Genomic DNA, 17,709 nt, shown 5'->3' on the forward strand with positions numbered 1-17,709 from the left:
TCACACAGCAGTTGCCCCAACCCCTCTTCGATTTGCGTGAAACTTTGTTCCAAGGGGTAACTTTTGTCCCTGATCACGAATTCGAGGTACGTTTTTTGATATCTCGTGACGGAGGAGCGGTACGACCCCTTCCATTTTTGAACATGCGAAAAAGAGGTGTTTTTCAATACTATGCAAGTTACGGCCTGGCACCCCTAGCCGTATTGCACCAACACTTGCAGACTTGTCATACTAAGCATTCTTTCTGAAATAATAAATCAGTCAGTCAAGTTTCATCCTTCAACCAGTGCAGTGCTGAAGTTAATCGTCCGAACCTCCCCACGGGCCGGGAAGCAGCCAACATGGCCCGCATCCCGGGAACCCCGTACATAACTGGCGCAGTCGGTCGTCTCGGTGAATTACCGAGACTTAAGGTAAGTAATTATTAAGTTTTAGTACAATAAATGTAGGGCAAAAGTCTGGTTCACCAGCAATTTCCTGTGTCGATATTGCGAAATCGTAGTCGACACAGGCTATAAGTGTTTAGCATAGGGCAAAATTAGATTTTGCAATAAATTTAGGACAAAAGTCTGGTTAACCAGCAATTTCCTGTGTCGATATTGCGAAATCGTAGTCGACACAGGCTATAAGGTCTTAGTATAGGGCAAAATTAGATTTTGCCGTAAATTTAAGTGAAGAAAAAAAAACCCCCCGCGTATGAACGAAGACGATATGTGGATGATACGATGGTCAGCAGAAAATGCTTTGAAACGGTCGTCACCGCGTAGGAAAGAAGACGATATTTGAACGATACGATGGTCAGCAGAAAATGCTTTGACATGGTCGTCGCGCTGACGCGATTGCAACGAAATATCCAAAACCAAAAGAGTTCTATAAAAATTAAAAATTAAAAATTAAAAATTAAAAATTAAAAATTAAAAATTAAAAATTAAAAATTAAAAATTAAAAATTAAAAATTAAAAATTAAAAATTAAAAATTAAAAATTAAAAATTAAAAATTAAAAATTAAAAATTAAAAATTAAAAATTAAAAATTAAAAATTAAAAATTAAAAATTAAAAATTAAAAATTAAAAATTAAAAATTAAAAATTAAAAATTAAAAATTAAAAATTAAAAATTAAAAATTAAAAATTAAAAATTAAAAATTAAAAATTAAAAATTAAAAATTAAAAATTAAAAATTAAAAATTAAAAATTAAAAATTAAAAATTAAAAATTAAAAATTAAAAATTAAAAATTAAAAATTAAAAATTAAAAATTAAAAATTAAAATTAAAAATTAAAAATTAAAAATTAAAAATTAAAAATTAAAAATTAAAAATTAAAAATTAAAAATTAAAAATTAAAAATTAAAAATTAAAAATTAAAAATTAAAAATTAAAAATTAAAAATTAAAAATTAAAAATTAAAAATTAAAAATTAAAAATTAAAAATTAAAAATTAAAAATTAAAAATTAAAAATTAAAAATTAAAAATTAAAAATTAAAAATTAAAAATTAAAAATTAAAAATTAAAAATTAAAAATTAAAAATTAAAAATTAAAAATTAAAAATTAAAAATTAAAAATTAAAAATTAAAAATTAAAAATTAAAAATTAAAAATTAAAAATTAAAAATTAAAAATTAAAAATTAAAAATTAAAAATTAAAAATTAAAAATTAAAAATTAAAAATTAAAAATTAAAAATTAAAAATTAAAAATTAAAAATTAAAAATTAAAAATTAAAAATTAAAAATTAAAAATTAAAAATTAAAAATTAAAAATTAAAAATTAAAAATTAAAAATTAAAAATTAAAAATTAAAAATTAAAAATTAAAAATTAAAAATTAAAAATTAAAAATTAAACATTAAAAATTAAAAATTAAAAATTTTTAAAAACTTTAAAAATTGAGACGTTGTGTAATTTTATTGTAATCCATTATTACATGGAAATACAAAGGGTACAAGTGAATTGTAATCGAGGATTACGTAATCTTAGATTACATTCAATATAAATATATTTTTTTTCATGTTTGTAATTCAGTATTACAAACTTGGAAATTTGTAATTTGAAATTACGAACTAGCTTGACAATTTTTCACCATTGTGTTTTCACATTACTTTTAAAATTCCCTAACCAAAAAAAAAAAAATGGACGGGCAATTGTTACAAAGCATGATGTATTTTTTTTTCCTGAAATTAATTCTGTTTTCATCAAATTATCCGAGGTCGATTCGCACAATATTATCATATGGTCGTGTTGCTCAATTGGAGCCCCAATTTGAAGATTTTCATTGGCATTTTTGTTAAACATTTTATTTACTAAATGTAAGCTATTTACTTTACTTTCATCCGCCTTTTACTTTTACAATAAGTATCAAATACACAAAAACAGCATCATGACTACCATAATGCTGAAAGAGAAAATGCACCTTTGTTTGACGATGGAGGAGTCGTTGTATTGGCATTTTCTGTGTAACATTTTGTGTACTTGTTGTAAGTTGTCTATCTCTACTGTTATCTGTCTTTTACTTTCACTATAAACATCGAATATTAACCAATACTTTTTGATCCATAGAGAATCAGGATGATAATCACGAGCCGAAACCGAGGACTGGCAGGCAAACAGCATCGAAAAAAATCAATAGCATCTTCATTCCTTCTTTTATTTGATATTTCTAACGCTTTTTACTTTTAGACTTCCACCATATTCACTCAACACCCGCTTGGTAACCACGTCTAGGGAAAGCAGCAGACGTGCAAAACAACCAGGCTAATTTCTCCCAATGAACCTAACCAGCGTTTTGAGAGGTAGTAATGGATATGAAGAATGAGTTGTAATTGTAAAATTCGTAATCATTGTGGCGTTAACGAAAAGAACAAAAAAAAAGGGTTTTATGCCGTGATTGAGGAGAGAGCAGACATAGCTCAACCTCAACCCAAGTGCTTTTGTCCCTTCCAAAAGCCTTAGCCTGCAAAAATTCTGATGGATGCTACTAAGAAACTGTACACCGAATATCGCTGTTAGAATTAAGTTTGGTAGGACAAGTTAGCAAGAAATCGTTTAAATCAAACCAGAAAATTCTCATAATTCTTATGAGCCTGAGCCGCATCAACCAAATGCTAGGAATGTGATATCCTTGATACGTCAGGAATCCTTCCTGTTGCCATCCCGGGGCTCCAGACAACTAGATTTGTGAGGCCCTCGACACGTCAGGACTCCGTCTAGCCTGGAACAGTCATTGGGAATGTGATGTCCTCGATACGTCAGGCATCCGCCCTTGGACGAACTCCGCAGCAACTCGAGCACATCAGTGGAACTCAGAGAAAAAAACTAAAACAGTTTTTTAAAGTCGAATCGAGACGATTCGAGTCTAACGATGGGGTAGTTACGGCCTGGCACCCCTAGCCGTATTGCACCAACACTTGCAGACTTGTCATACTAAGCATTCTTTCTGAAATAATAAATCAGTCAGTCAAGTTTCATCCTTCAACCAGTGCAGTGCTGAAGTTAATCGTCCGAACCTCCCCACGGGCCGGGAAGCAGCCAACATGGCCCGCATCCCGGGAACCCCGTACATAACTTGCAGCCTGAAACGGTGATGAGATAGAAATTTGGTGTCAAGGGGACTTTTATGTAAAATTAGACGCCCGATTTGATGGCGTACTCAGAATTCCAAAAAAAAAGGTTTTTTTCATCGAAAAAAAACACTAAAAAAGTTTTAAAAATTCTCCCATTTTCCGTTACTTGACTGTAAAAAAAATTGGAACATGTCATGTTATGGGAAATTTAATGTACTTTTCGAATCTACATCGACTCACAAGGGTCATTTTTTCATTTAGAACAAAATTTTCCATTTTAAAATTTCGTGTTTTTTCTAATTTTGCAGCGTTATTTTTTAGAGTGTAACAATGTTGTACAAAGTTGTAGAGCAGACAATTACAAAAAAATTGATGTATAGACATAAGGGGTTTGCTAATAAACATCACGAGTTATCGCGACTTTACGAAAAAGTTTTTTGAAAAAGTTGGTCGTCATCGATCATGGCCGTTCATGGTCACCTGCGACAGACACGGACGACGAAACAAAGAGAAACGCAAAAAGTAACTTTTTCAAAACTTTTTTTCGTAAAATTTCTATCTCATCACCGTTGAATATTTTTCTAATTCGGGAATTCCCGGGACAAATTAAAAAAAATCCCTAATTTTGAAGATAGTTTTTGACGATTCAGATCAATATTATTCAATATTATATGATTTTCAAAGCATAAAGTTATATGTGTAACTCACAAAACCTGCCTCGCTCTCCAACGACATTCAAGGTATTAAAACTACAAAGTGTCAATGACGATGCTACTTCCATCACCTTTCGGGCGAGGGCGGCCTCTCAAAACGATTCCTCCTATGGCAGCTTTTCCCAGAACTGATAGTTCAACACTGTACTGGTTGGTGTTTTAATGCTCCAGCAAACAGCAAACCTGGCGGCCTCACGAGCTCGTGCAAGACCTGGACCATGTAGCCAACGCGTGCTGCCTTACGGGGCCAGGAGTTCCACCCCGAGGGGGCCCTTCATCACGCATCACGAGGCCGGAAAGAAAAACAACGCTCGCACACTCAGTTCGCTTTGTAATGAAAACAAAACTTCATCGTGGTCATAAATTTCCATCACATAAGCTGAGCCCCCCTCGGCTGGAGAGAGAGAGGGGGAGGAGGGCAGTGATGGAAAACAAAATTTGAAAATGATTCATAAATTAAAATGATTTTTGTTGAACACTTTAGCGAAAAAATACAAATAACAACAACAGTGTTGCCAATTTTCCAATTTCCCGCCACAATTCCCGTCACTGGCATCAATTGGACTCCCGGACAACCTGGGTGACTCCACGTGGGGCCACGGGAGCCCAGTGGCCGGGGGTCACCGACGGTGGTCTTTTTTGAGGTTTGGTTCAGTGGCTTTTTCGTTTCATGACTTTTCACTGCAATTTCCAGGATTTTTTTTTTCTCTGTGGCCACCACCGCCGCCTCCGGCCTTTGGCCAACAACTGCCACATCGATGACGACGATGATGATGGCCTGCGCCGCCATTTGTACCGGCGAACTCCCATAATGGCCCGCGGAGAGCGAGAGGCCAGGTTGACTTGTCGTTGTCGTCACATTGTCGCACGTTCATTTGCATACAAAGGACCAATTCCGGCGCGGATGGTGGCTCTGGGTGCCAGGAGAAGGTTCTGCCCCGGAGCGCCGCCGAGGTAGTGCCGGCGTAAAAGTGGGTGGGTTGAAGGGGGAGGACATGGATAAGTTAGTTCTTGGGCACACGTGTTCACGACGCGCCCTACGCGCGTGGGACACAGTGGGTCATTGAGTTTTAGGACTTTTCTAATGGAATGAAGCAATTTGAGTTAGTTTGCATTTTTCGAACATTAATCATCGTTAATGCTGTTGGTGGAATTTTTTCTCGAAACGCCGAGTTCGATTATGGGTGTCACCAAATGGAGCTTAACATTTCAAAAGGGCACATAACTTTTGTAAACAATAGTATATCACTTTCACTCGAATGACAGTTTACATAAGGTGTGAAAGGGACACACTCTTGTCTAAAAAAGTTATGTTCCCTAATGAAATGGCAAGCACGATATATCGAGATTGTGACGAAATAGGCTAAATTTGGAGTGAAGACATTCAAGACATATAAAGTCATCCCTCATATGAGCAATTCTCTACGAAATCGGTCTTTTTTCTTCATTTTTAATTTTTGTATTTTTTAATCCGACTGAAACTTTTTTGGTGCCTTCGGTATGCCCAAAGAAGCCATTTTGCATCATTAGTTTGTCCATATAATTTTCCATACAAATTTGGCAGCTGTCCATACAAAAAAAATGTATGAAAATTCAAAAATCTTTTGTAAAATTGTAGGTATGGATTTTTTTTTGCAAAGTTGTAGGTATGGATACGGACTACACTGGAAAAAATAACACAGTTCAACAAAAAATCAAATGTTTCTTGTCTCTGAGACGAGAATATGTGTTCCTAGTAGATTTTTGCCTGCTGAATCCGAATCCAGGTCCAGAATTGCTCCAAATGGTCCCAATTTTGAGATACGCCAGTTTGAAATGTTAGTTTAGGCCAAAATTAGCTACTTTGTCGACTATTTTACAATAGAACTATTGAATAAACAAATAAACCAATACATGTATCTTAAAGTTCACGTTCTCCCCTTTCTGAAACACCCCTGGTTTTTAAAATTTGATTGTTTCAACGCATGTTTATAGCCATTTTAAAATTATGATTTGACTTGCATGCAAGTTGGAAAAACTTGAATGAGAACCAACTGGAAATATAATTTTAAAATGGCTTTATTATGCGTAGAAACAATCAAATTTTAAAAACCAGGGGTGTTTCAGAAAGGGGAAAACGTGAACTTTAAGATACATGTATTGGTTTATTTGTTTATTCAATAGCTCTTTTGTAAAATAGTCGACAAAGTAGCTAATTCTGGCCTAAACTAACATTTCAAACGGGTGTATCTCAAAATTGGGACCATTTGGAGTAATTCTGGACCCGGATTCGGATTCAGCAAGCAAAATTCTACTAGGAACACATATACTCGTCTCAGAGACAAAATCTTGTTGGACTGTGTACTGCCGCTCCAATCTAGTCCGTCCCATATGTAAAAAGTGAGTGCTGAGATAACGCTGTTTGAAACCCAAAAAAAGTTTCACCATATTTTTCATTCTAAATCAACAATTTCTATACAGTTTTTCATACAGTTATTTCAACATCAGTCTAATAAACACCACTATCATAAATTTGTTTTAAAAAACTAACAATTTGGAGGAAAATTTGTGGAAATTTCAACAAAGGACCGACTTGACTTTATTTGTCCATAAATAAAGGCAGGTCAGTCATAGTATCAAGGTAGGCTTGAACATTTACACCAGAGGTTCAACCTGGTTCAACTGTCATTTCCAAGTTTGTTTTGGTAGTTTCCCAAGTATGAATATTGATCACCAAATGATAAAAAAATGTTTTTTTTTTCCAGATTTTGATATAATTTCTAGATATCAAAATATGACCAACAACGACACCAGAAATTGTGCAAATACTTCAGAGGCAAATGACATGTGACTGCAAATCTCAACTGCTGAACCCTTGAAATTAAATTCAAAAACTCCGCTTGTCGGAGGAGGGATCTCTCCCAGAATCTGGATCAAGCCTATTCATTCAAGACAAATATACCTAATTGTATGTTGTGGGCATTAGCCATAACGGTATGATTTTTATTTTTTCTATCCGTGGTTTTCCCTTGCACAAGAAAAAAGCAGAAAAGTTATGTATTATTTCACTTTTAATATTCAAATATTTCTCCAGAAACGACCAGATAATGATATTTTCAAGCTTTACGTGTTCTGAAAGACATAAAACGGAATCGACGTAACACCTTATAATGCGGCCCTCTTAAACCTTGCGGTTTCGTCAACGGATCCACAGGCGTGTATCGTTCTTTTTGCGACAAGACTCCGCCTCCCGGGTCTGCTAAGTGTGAAGGTATGGGCACGGGGAGAGGGCACCGAATACCTAATACCTGAAAGACATACCTGAAAGACATACTCTGTAAAATTTAAACAATTCTGCATCCACTCAAACGATTTGCGAGACATTTCTTTATGAGGAACTGACTTGCCTTTATTTTGCATATGGGACAGCGTGAAAGTCATATTTATTTTGGAATTATTAGAACAAACATTATTTTTTTATTCAATAGGCTTAAAGAACATGTGAAAACAAGACTTTTGTTAAGTTTATCTCATTTTTGACAAAAATACATATGGGACGGACTAGATTGGAGCGGCAGTGTAATACACAGTAAAAAAAAAATGATGACTTTTTATTTAACTTCTTGTCACCAAAACTTGATTTGCAAAAAAAAAAACTTTTTTTTTATTTTTTGATGCGTTTTAGAGGACATAAAATGCCAACTTTTCATAAATTTCCAGGTTGTGCAAAAATCTTTGAGCGAGTTATGAATTTTTTAATCAATACTGTTTTTTTTTTTCAAAAAATCGAAAAATTGGTCGCAAAAATTTTTCAACTTAATTTTTCGATGTAAAATCAAATTTTCAATCAAAAAGTACTTCAGCGAAATTTTGATAAAGCGCAACGTTTTCAAGTGAAATCCATTTTTAGGTAACTTTTTTGAAAATAGTCGCAGTTTTTCATTTCTTTAATTAATGCACATGTTTTTCTACTTTAGAAATAGTAGTTTATGCAACAAGTTGCAAAAAGAGGAGATATCGACACTAAAAAATGTTGGCTTGTTTGTCTGAGACTCAGAAAACATCAATTTTCCTGCATTGCAATATCTCAGCAACTAAGGGTCGTATCAACAAAATTCAAAAAAGCAAAATATAGAGAATTTTCTCAGCTTCTCAAAAATATTTTTTTCCAAAAGTGAGCAAAAATGTGCATTAATTTAAAAAAAATTAACTGCGACTATTTTCAAAAAAGTCACTCAAATATGAATTAAAATTGAAAACGATGCTTTATCTAAATTTCACTAAAGTACTTTTTGATTGCAAATTTGATTTTACATCAAAAAATGAAGTTGAAAAATTTTCGCGACCAATATTTGGATTTTTTTGAAAAAATCAGTATTGATCAAAAAATTTATGACTCGCTCAAAAATTTTTTGACCAACCTAGAAATTTCTGAAAAGTTGGCATTTTATGCTCTAAAACATATCAAATAATAAAAAAAAATTAAAAAATGTTTTTTTTTGCAAATCAAGTTTTAGTGATAAAAAGTCCAATAAAAAGCCATCAAATTTTTTTAACCGTGTTTCATTTTTTACCGTGTATCATTTTTTCCAGTGTAGTTCAATTTACAACCTACAACTTTGCCGAAGACACCAAATCGATCAAAAAATTCCTTCAATAGATACAGATTTTTGAATTTTCATACATCATTTTTGTATGGACAGCTGCCAAATTTGTATAGAACATTTTATGGACAAACTAATGATGCAAAATGGCTTTTTTGGGCATACCGAAGGCACCAAAAAAGTTTCAGTCGGATCAAAAAATACAAAAATTAAAATTGAAGAAAAAATACCGATTTCGTAGAGAATTACTCATATAGAAAATAATAGCAGTAGATAAATCAGTGGTGTAAGTGATAAAATTGAGTTTTCATCGGAAATGTTGAAAATTCGCCATTTTTATTTTACTAAAATGGCTCTATCTTGGCACTGAAGTGACAAAAGCTAATTGTTAAAAAAGCAAGTTTGTTCAGAAAATTGTTACCTACAAAAGTATGGTATTGGTTTTGTTTTAAGATGGATTTTTGAAAGAAACATGTAAAAGTTTCATGCAAAAAAAACATTTTCAGTTTTTATCATGCTGCCATTGAAAAATGACGACTTCCTAGATCAATATAAATACAGAACATTTTTGGTAGAACTCTTAACTATGATTAAAAGTGAAATACAGGGCAATTTGAATGCATTTCTCAAGGTTTAAGAACAAAACATGATATTTTCTATTTTCGCGAGTTCTAAACGATTTTTGGGATTTTTTCGTTGTATGAAAAAAATGTTCCAAGGGCAAAAACCTATCGAAATTCGGGTGAGCCCGAAGGTTTCCACCACATCGCCATTTTTGGGACACACTACTACTTACTTTTCCTGTCATTTTCCAACGACGAAACAGCATAATTTATTGTACCAAAAATAAAAGAATCGAATCGAAACAGTACTCAAAACAAATGCTGAAAAGTTCTTCTTTTCAGCACTGAACTCTTCTTTTTGCAGGTTGTTGCATATACTACTATTTGGTCCTCTAAAATAATACTATAAATTTGATATTTTTGTATTTTAAGTTATAGTTAAAAAAAATTAAATAACAATTCCGGTTTACACAGAAAAAAATTGTGAATTAACTCGACACGGAAAAATGATTCAAATGTAAAATCAGTTGATGTAAACTTGAGTTTCGTCGTAAACGGTTGAATCATACGTAAAATCAAGTTTTTACGTATAATTTGTTGCAAATTTACATCAAATTGCATAAAAATTTAAATGTTTAATTTCGTGCAAAAGTGTTACATCATAAACGATGTATCATTCGGAAATATTTTTTTGTGTGTACCTTATATTTAATTTTACAGGAAAATCACTGATTTTTAAACAACCACATGTCAATTTGTCCAACCAGCAATCCAATGTTCGCTGTCTTAGACGCAAAAGAAAGGTGATGAGTTTGGCTATTTGGGAAAAATAGTAAGAAGTTTCAAAAATCTAGCTCAACATTTGAAAAAGTCGTATAAAAATTTAAAATGGCATTTTGACCGTGTATGGACCAAATTGCTTATGCCTGTAAATATTTTTATCGGATTCCTTCGAAAAAATTTCACATAGTATTTTAATAAATTTGCGATGTCAAGCCGTACGTTCCCGAGATACGATTTTTTGAAAACAAAAACTGAGTTTTTCGACGCGTGGTGGCCTATACATGTTTGAGTATCAAAATTTTCGTTATTGAAAGATGCAACTTTTGGTACCCAAACATGTTTAAGTCATCGTTGAAATTTTGAAGTTACCGCAGTTTTAGTGAAAAGAACCTATTTTTTCTCATTTTCCTCATTCTCTTGTTTTTTCGCGAGGCGCGTCGAAAAACTCAGTTTTTTTTTTCAAAAAATCTTATCACGAAAACGTACGGCTTGAGATCGTCAATTTCTTAAAATACTGTGTGAAATTTTCCGAGCAATCCGATAAAAATATTATCAGACTAAGCTCATTGGTCCAGACACGATCAAAAAGGCTTTATTAATTTTTATAGATTTTTTTCAAATGTTAATCTAGATATTTGAAACTTCTTACTACTTTTCACAAAAAAAAACAAACTCATCACGTTTCTTTTGCATCTAAGACAGCTAAAATCAGATGAAATGGCTCGAAGATATGTTTTTTTTTTGAAAAAAAATGGCGAAAAATTATTATTTTTGCCAAGGAACCCCAAGAAAAATTTTGAGCCCGATCGGAGAATTTTTTTCGGTTTCGGCTCTTTTCAAATGGAAATGCTCCGTTTTTTTGTTATAAAATGATTTTATATATTTTTTTTCGAAAAGGTTTGTATTCTGAGTAACAGCGATTGGCAAGGTCTTCTTAAAATGACCGAACAAAAACCAGTAGTACAGTATGGATTTTTTTAACAAAAGGAAATACAATTGAAACCTGCAATTTTTGGTTAAAGTGTTTTTTTTTTTACTTTAACTAACATTTGCATCGGAAAGATGTAACAGCTAACAGCTTTATAAAGCTTAAATAAAAACATTTTTTTAGCAGAAGCCTCAAAATTCTCGAAGCCCCACCGTGCTCCACGCGTCGATTTCATGGCCAACGATTCGGTTCGAAGGTGTTTTGAATTTTCAATGGCGGAAAGCGAAATTTCAAAAGCAAGCACCCTCACATGGGAAGCTGCACGACCCCAGGACGGGATCTCCCGAGGCTCGTGTGGATTATGCAAGAAGTTTTCTAATTTGGAATCCATTCGAAACACGTGTGTGTGTGTGTGGACATCTGATGACACCGGGGAAGGGGGTGGGGTTTGGTGGGTGGTGACATTATCTAGTCGGGGGAGATGGGCCGTAAAATTTGACTCAGCATGCTTAAAGCTTTCGGGTGGGGGTGGTGACAAAATGGCAGCAGGTGGTGACTGTTTAGCTAAACTGCTTCTGGCTGATGTTCCTTATCGGCTTTATGGGGCTGACGATGGCGACGACGACAGCCCAGCCAGCTCGAAAGGTGGCTGTTTGGATTTTATCGCGTAAGCTTTAGCAACAATACTATAGCCTGCGGGGGAAAGTACATTATCCTAATTTGTATCAGGGTGGAAAATTCATACGCTTGGTGGAAACGTTTTAAGAATCGGAATTTGCCTAATTGACCATGTCGGAGAAGTTTTAGGAATTCAATGGCATTTTTAAATATCTCAACTAAAAGGGAAATTTTAATTTATATGGCCGAAAATCAGTTTTGAGTTATATTTGACAAGATTTTCTCACCTTTCTCACGAAATTTGAGTTTAGTTAGGATTTTTCTATTCATTTATTGCAAAGAATAATTGAAGAAAAATTTATGCTTGAAACTGTCACGGCCAGCAAGACTTAAATTGTTCTACCCCCACTGTAATTCATATTCCTTATCGCATCTCATTCAAATCAGCATTTCCCAAAACCCATTCCGCGTTGGCACTACGATTGCGACATCCCCACAAACCCACTGCCGACGCCGCCGCCGCCACCACAAATCGATCTTTGAAATTCATGAGCTCGCGCAAAGTTCATCAATAACCGCATTCCGTCATCACTTTTTTTCCGCAGCGTTAGCGCGAACGTGAAAATCGCGTACTATTTATGCTGAACTCCCCCCATCCCACCCACTCTTCAACGGCAGTCCCCTCTCCCCAATCGCCAATCAATTGGAATTCAACCCCCTTCTTTTTCAACGAAACAGTTTTGCGGTGATCCATTTTGCCCTCGCACCCAACCCCCTTTTTCCCCTCCCGACAAAGCCCCACTCACAATGCATGATATGACCCGGGAAAATCGATAGCTTTATCAGGCCTCGTTTGGAGCGCCACGATCTCTGTGCTAAAAGTGAGCTGCTGCTGCTTTTGGAAAGCCATTGAGGAGTTTGAGGTTTTTTTCTCCTTCTTCTTTTTGCAACCCCGCTAATCGCAACAACCATCAAACCCTCGTCGAAAGTCTTTTCAGAGCGAGCAACGCAAGTCATTCGGAAGTGGGAAGAGGGGGACTGGTTTTGAACTATTGAACGGAAAATGCGTTCTTCGATTTTCCGGTCTCCTTTGGAGAGAGGGGATTCTTGAGTTTCCAGCATATTTTTTATCGCTCAGATGCTTTCCAGCGAATCATCTGTGATTTGATTTCAAATGAGTTTTTTTTCGATTTTTGAGAAGCAAATGGAGGAACTGATGTTGATTTAGACACAGTTGAAAGGAGTTTACTACTTTCCTCGCAAGGACATCCACAAAGCCACCTGGACATCACCTGACCAACGGACGAAAACGCAAATCGACCACGTCCTGATCGACGGCCGATTCTTCTCGGACGTAACACACGTGCGCACCTTTCGCGGTGCGAATATTGACTCGGACCACTACCTAGTTGGAGTTGACATGCGCTCAAAGCTATCGACGGTGTACAACCAACGCCGAAGCCGGCGGGCCCCTCCGTTCAACACCGCATGTCTGCAGAACGGAGATGTGGCCCACAGTTACGCGCAGCAGCTGGAAGCGAATCTGCCAGGTGAGGAGGAACTTGGCGCAGCCTCGCTCGAGGGTGGTTGGAGCCGCATACGCTCAGCCATCGGCAGTGCAGCGGAAGCCACACTGGGTAGTGCGCTCCGAGTCAGTCGAAACGATTGGTACGACGACGAGTGCCAACAGATTACCGCCGAGAAGAAAGCAGCTTACGACAAGAAGCTGCACAAGGCGACGAGAGGGAACGTGGAACGATACAGGCAGGCTCGGAATCGGCAGGTCGCGGTCTTCAAGCTTAAGAAGCGCCAGCAGGAAGACCGGGATTGCGCGGAAATGGAGCAGCTATTCCGAGCTAACGAAACGCGGAAGTTTTACGAGAAGGTGAACCGGTCCCGCAAAGGCTTCGTGCCGCGAGCCGACGTGTGCAGGGACAGTGGTGGAAACCTGATCGTAAACAAGAGCGAGGTGTTGGACAGGTGGAAGCAGTACTTCAACGAGCACCTCAACGGCGATGAAGCGAACGGAGAGTCAACCTTGGAGCGCCCGCAGCTGATGAACAGTTCCCAGCACCTGATCTGGAGACGGTGAAGAGGGAGATCAGGAAGCTGAAGAACAACAGAGCTGCCGGAAAGGATCGGTTACCCGGTGAGCTCTTCAAATATGGAGGAGAGAAACTAGCGAAGGCGCTTCACTGCGTGATTTCCAAGATCTGGGAGGAGGAGAAGCTACCGGAGGAATGGATGGATGGTGTCGTGTGCCCCATCTACAAAAAGGGCGATAAGCTGGACTGCGTCAACTACCGCGGCATTACGCTTATCAACGCGGCCTACAAAATCCTCTCCCAGATCCTCTGCCGTCAGCTGTCACCCCACGCAAGGAGGTTCGTGGGCCCCTACCAAGCGGGCTTCACTGGCGCGCGCCACCACGGACCAAATATTTTGTCTCCGACAGATCCTCGAGAAATGTCGTGAGTACAACGTGCCTACACATCACATCTTCATCGACTTCAAGGCGGCCTATGATACAGTCGACCGCGAGCAGCTATGGCAGATTATGCACGAGAACGGATTCCCGGATAAACTGACTCGGCTGATCAAGGCTACCTTGGATGGTGTGATGTGTCACGTGCGTGTTTCGGGGGAATTAGCGGAACCCTTTGGATCACGCCGAGGGCTGCGGCAAGGTGATGGCTTATCCTGTGCGCTGTTCAACATCGTCCTTGAGGGCATTATTCGAAGGGCGGGCATCGAAACGAGTGGCACGATTATGAACAAGTCCTACCAGTTGCTTGCTTTTGCCGATGACATCGACATTGTGGCAAGAAACCTGGAGACGGTGATGGACGTCTACACCCGACTGAAGGTACAAGCAAGGCGTGTAGGACTTGGCATGAATACGACGAAGACGAAGTACATGAGAGGAAGGGGTTCGAAGGATGTCGGCCCCCCAAGTTTCACCCCTCTAACTGTGGATGGTGATGAGTTGGAGGAGGTGAGCGAGTTCGTGTACTTGGGATCGCTGGTAACCGCCGACAACGACACCAGCAAAGAGATCCGGACTCGTATTTTTGCTGGGAATCGTGCGTACTTCGGATTACGGAAAACTCTCACTTCGGATCGAGTGCAACGCCGCACGAAGCTGACGATGTACAGAACACTGATCAGACCGGTAGTCCTCTATGGCCACGAGACCTGGACGATGCGGCAGGATGATGAACGTGCCCTTGGAGTTTTCGAACGGAAGGTGCTACGAACGATCTACGGTGGAGTACAGGTGTCTGACGGAGTGTGGCGACGACGCATGAACCACGAACTGCACGCGTTTCTTGAAGAACCGACCATCGCCACCCAGGCGAAAATCGGGAGGCTCAGGTGGGCCGGCCATGTCGCCCGAATGGACGAAAGCCAGCCTGTCAGACTGCTATTTGACCGCGCTGAACCAGCTGGCGGAACAGGCAGAAGAGCAGGAAACCGCGCGCACGGTGGGGAGATCAAGTGAATGGTGATATCCGGAAGATCTGTAACCTGGGAAATTGGAGAGTAGCAGCACAAGACCGAGAAAGATGGAAGCGTCTTCTTGCTACAGCACGCGTACCTGGTGCGCTATGCTGATTGGTATGGTATGGTATGAAAGGAGTTTTCATTTGTTCATTTGAGGGATTCATACTAGCATATTTTTCCTGTTGATTATTGCATAAAAAGTCCTTGCCGAGAAGTGTATTAACCTGAAAAGAGAGAATTAAAAAGTGCATTAGTCAAAACTACTTGAGAGTAAAGTAACGATTTCATCTAGTAAAAATGTAAAGCAAGTTAAAAATATTCCTCAACAATTAAAATGAAATTTAATCAAAACAAATACACTTTTTGTATCAGGAATAATAAGAGATTGTTTGGAAGATATGCGCTGTTCACATGTTTCATACACTAACATCTATGCCTAATAACTGATTGTGCTGAAAGAAACTAAATAATTATATACTACAATGTCTCAATTTTAAGGAAAACGTGTACCACCCTAACGAAACTTGAAAATAACCAGCTAAATATTTTTTTCATTTATCTGTTCTCAGAATTGAATCAATGTGTCAAAATATCGATGTTTGATCATTTTAAGGTCAAATATTTATTTTATTTGTACTAATGAACCACCCTAGTTTCCATTAGGTCCTTATTTTGGAAATATATTTTTCAAAGTTGTTCAAAATTGAAAGCAGTAAAAAGAATAAAAAATGTTTTAAATTAGAAAAAAGCCGTGGGTTCCTCTGTCGCTTTCTGCCAAGATGCAAATCGATTTTTTTCTTAACTATCTAAGAAAGTCCTACAACAAAGTATTCCAAAAGAATTCGGTTGATTCGTTGAAATGAAAATGAAGTTTCTAATCGATAAAATTATCGTCGATATTATTAACATCTAACGATAATCATTATCGTTATCGCCCCAACTATCATTATCGTTATCGTTATCTCGATACACAGCTAAAAAAGTAGTAATCTAGCTGCGTGTAAAAGGCCTGTGTGTAAAATAAATATTGCATTATTTTATGCATTTTTATGTGATTTTACACCCTGAAATATGTAGCCCATCAGTATGGGAAACCTACTTGACCGAAATGTCAATGCGTTTATCCTTCCAACTTTTCATTGGTATGATGGCTGAGTGGGCTAAGGCGCCAATCTTAAATGTTGGTGCTGGGTTTGAATCCCGTCGGTTGCAACTTTTGTGTTTGCAAAAATTGTACATGCAGTGTGTAATATTAAGTGTTTATTTTGACGAAGGTGATGTGCATGCTTTTGCAAGCGATTTTACCATCGGCTTTTTTGCTGTGTAGTTCAATCGACGATAATCTTATTGTCAATAAGGAAAAATTTAAAGACTTTAAGTAAAATAGACTTAATCGAAACATATTATGTAAAATTTTCATGGCTTTCACTCAGTCATATTTCACGTTAATGCAGTTAGTTTCAAAGTATAAATACCCTATTTTGTACACAAAATACCGTTGATTATTAAATTACGCAGATTGTAATAATTAGCTTCATCACTGCAGTGCACTGTTATTAGAGTTTTTTTTTTGTTAAATAATAACCGGATCCTCAAACTTAACAACATTTTAAATTTTAAATGTATATTATACACATTTTCGGTTTACATTTATTTTTTGTTTGATAGGTTCTCAAATTTGCACAAAATACCACATTTTTCCGTACATTTTCATTCGAAAATTTGTGTTTAAAAAACAAAAAAAAACATAGTGAAAATGCATCTCAAACATGGCAAATTTTGATAATTTGGGTGTTTCCAAAAAACACGACTTTCTGTGATAATGTTAGTATTTTACGAAAAAAAATTTGCCTCGTTTGATACCCATATTGCGAATAATAATAATTTGTAAATTATGAAAAAAAAATTAGCATTTTGTGAACATTTGAGTTACAAAAAAACTCTTATAAAAAGAAAGTGCATACATAATTTTGCTTCAATTGAAAGCCGTATAACAAATTTTGAAATTTGAAAAAAAACGGTGTGCAACTTTTGTAGCTTTTGAAACTTTAGTAACTTTTGTAATTTTTGTAACTTTTGTAACTTTTGTAACTTTTGTAACTTTTGTAACTTTTGTAACTTTTGTAACTTTTGTAACTTTTGTAACTTTTGTAACTTTTGTAACTTTTGTAACTTTTGTAACTTTTGTAACTTTTGTAACTTTTGTAACTTTTGTAACTTTTGTAACTTTTGTAATTTGTTAATTTGTTAATTTGTTAATTTGGTAATTTGTTAATTTGTTAATTTGTTAATTTGTTAATTTGTTAATTTGTTAATTTGTTAATTTGTTAATTTGTTAATTTGTTAATTTGTTAATTTGTTAATTTGTTAATTTGTTAATTTGTTAATTTGTTAATTTGTTAATTTGTTAATTTGTTAATTTGTTAATTTGTTAATTGGTTAATTTGTTAATTTGTTAA

The 17,709-nt window shown here is 36.3% G+C and overlaps 1 protein-coding gene and 1 long non-coding RNA gene across 7 annotated transcripts in view; one reads left to right on the plus strand and one right to left on the minus strand.

Moving 5' to 3' along the window:
- Positions 1 to 17,709, minus strand: part of LOC6042530 (fat-like cadherin-related tumor suppressor homolog) — a 660,890-nt gene that overhangs the window by 604,639 nt on the left and 38,542 nt on the right. The gene's annotated exons all lie outside the window — the stretch shown is intronic.
- Positions 177 to 3,466, plus strand: LOC119767810. The gene is made up of 2 exons (XR_005277722.1): positions 177 to 413; positions 2,555 to 3,466. It is a non-coding gene; the product is annotated as an uncharacterized LOC119767810 (long non-coding RNA).

Source organism: Culex quinquefasciatus, chromosome 2, assembly GCF_015732765.1.
Source record: "Culex quinquefasciatus strain JHB chromosome 2, VPISU_Cqui_1.0_pri_paternal, whole genome shotgun sequence".
Taxonomy (NCBI): Eukaryota; Metazoa; Arthropoda; class Insecta; order Diptera; family Culicidae; genus Culex; species Culex quinquefasciatus.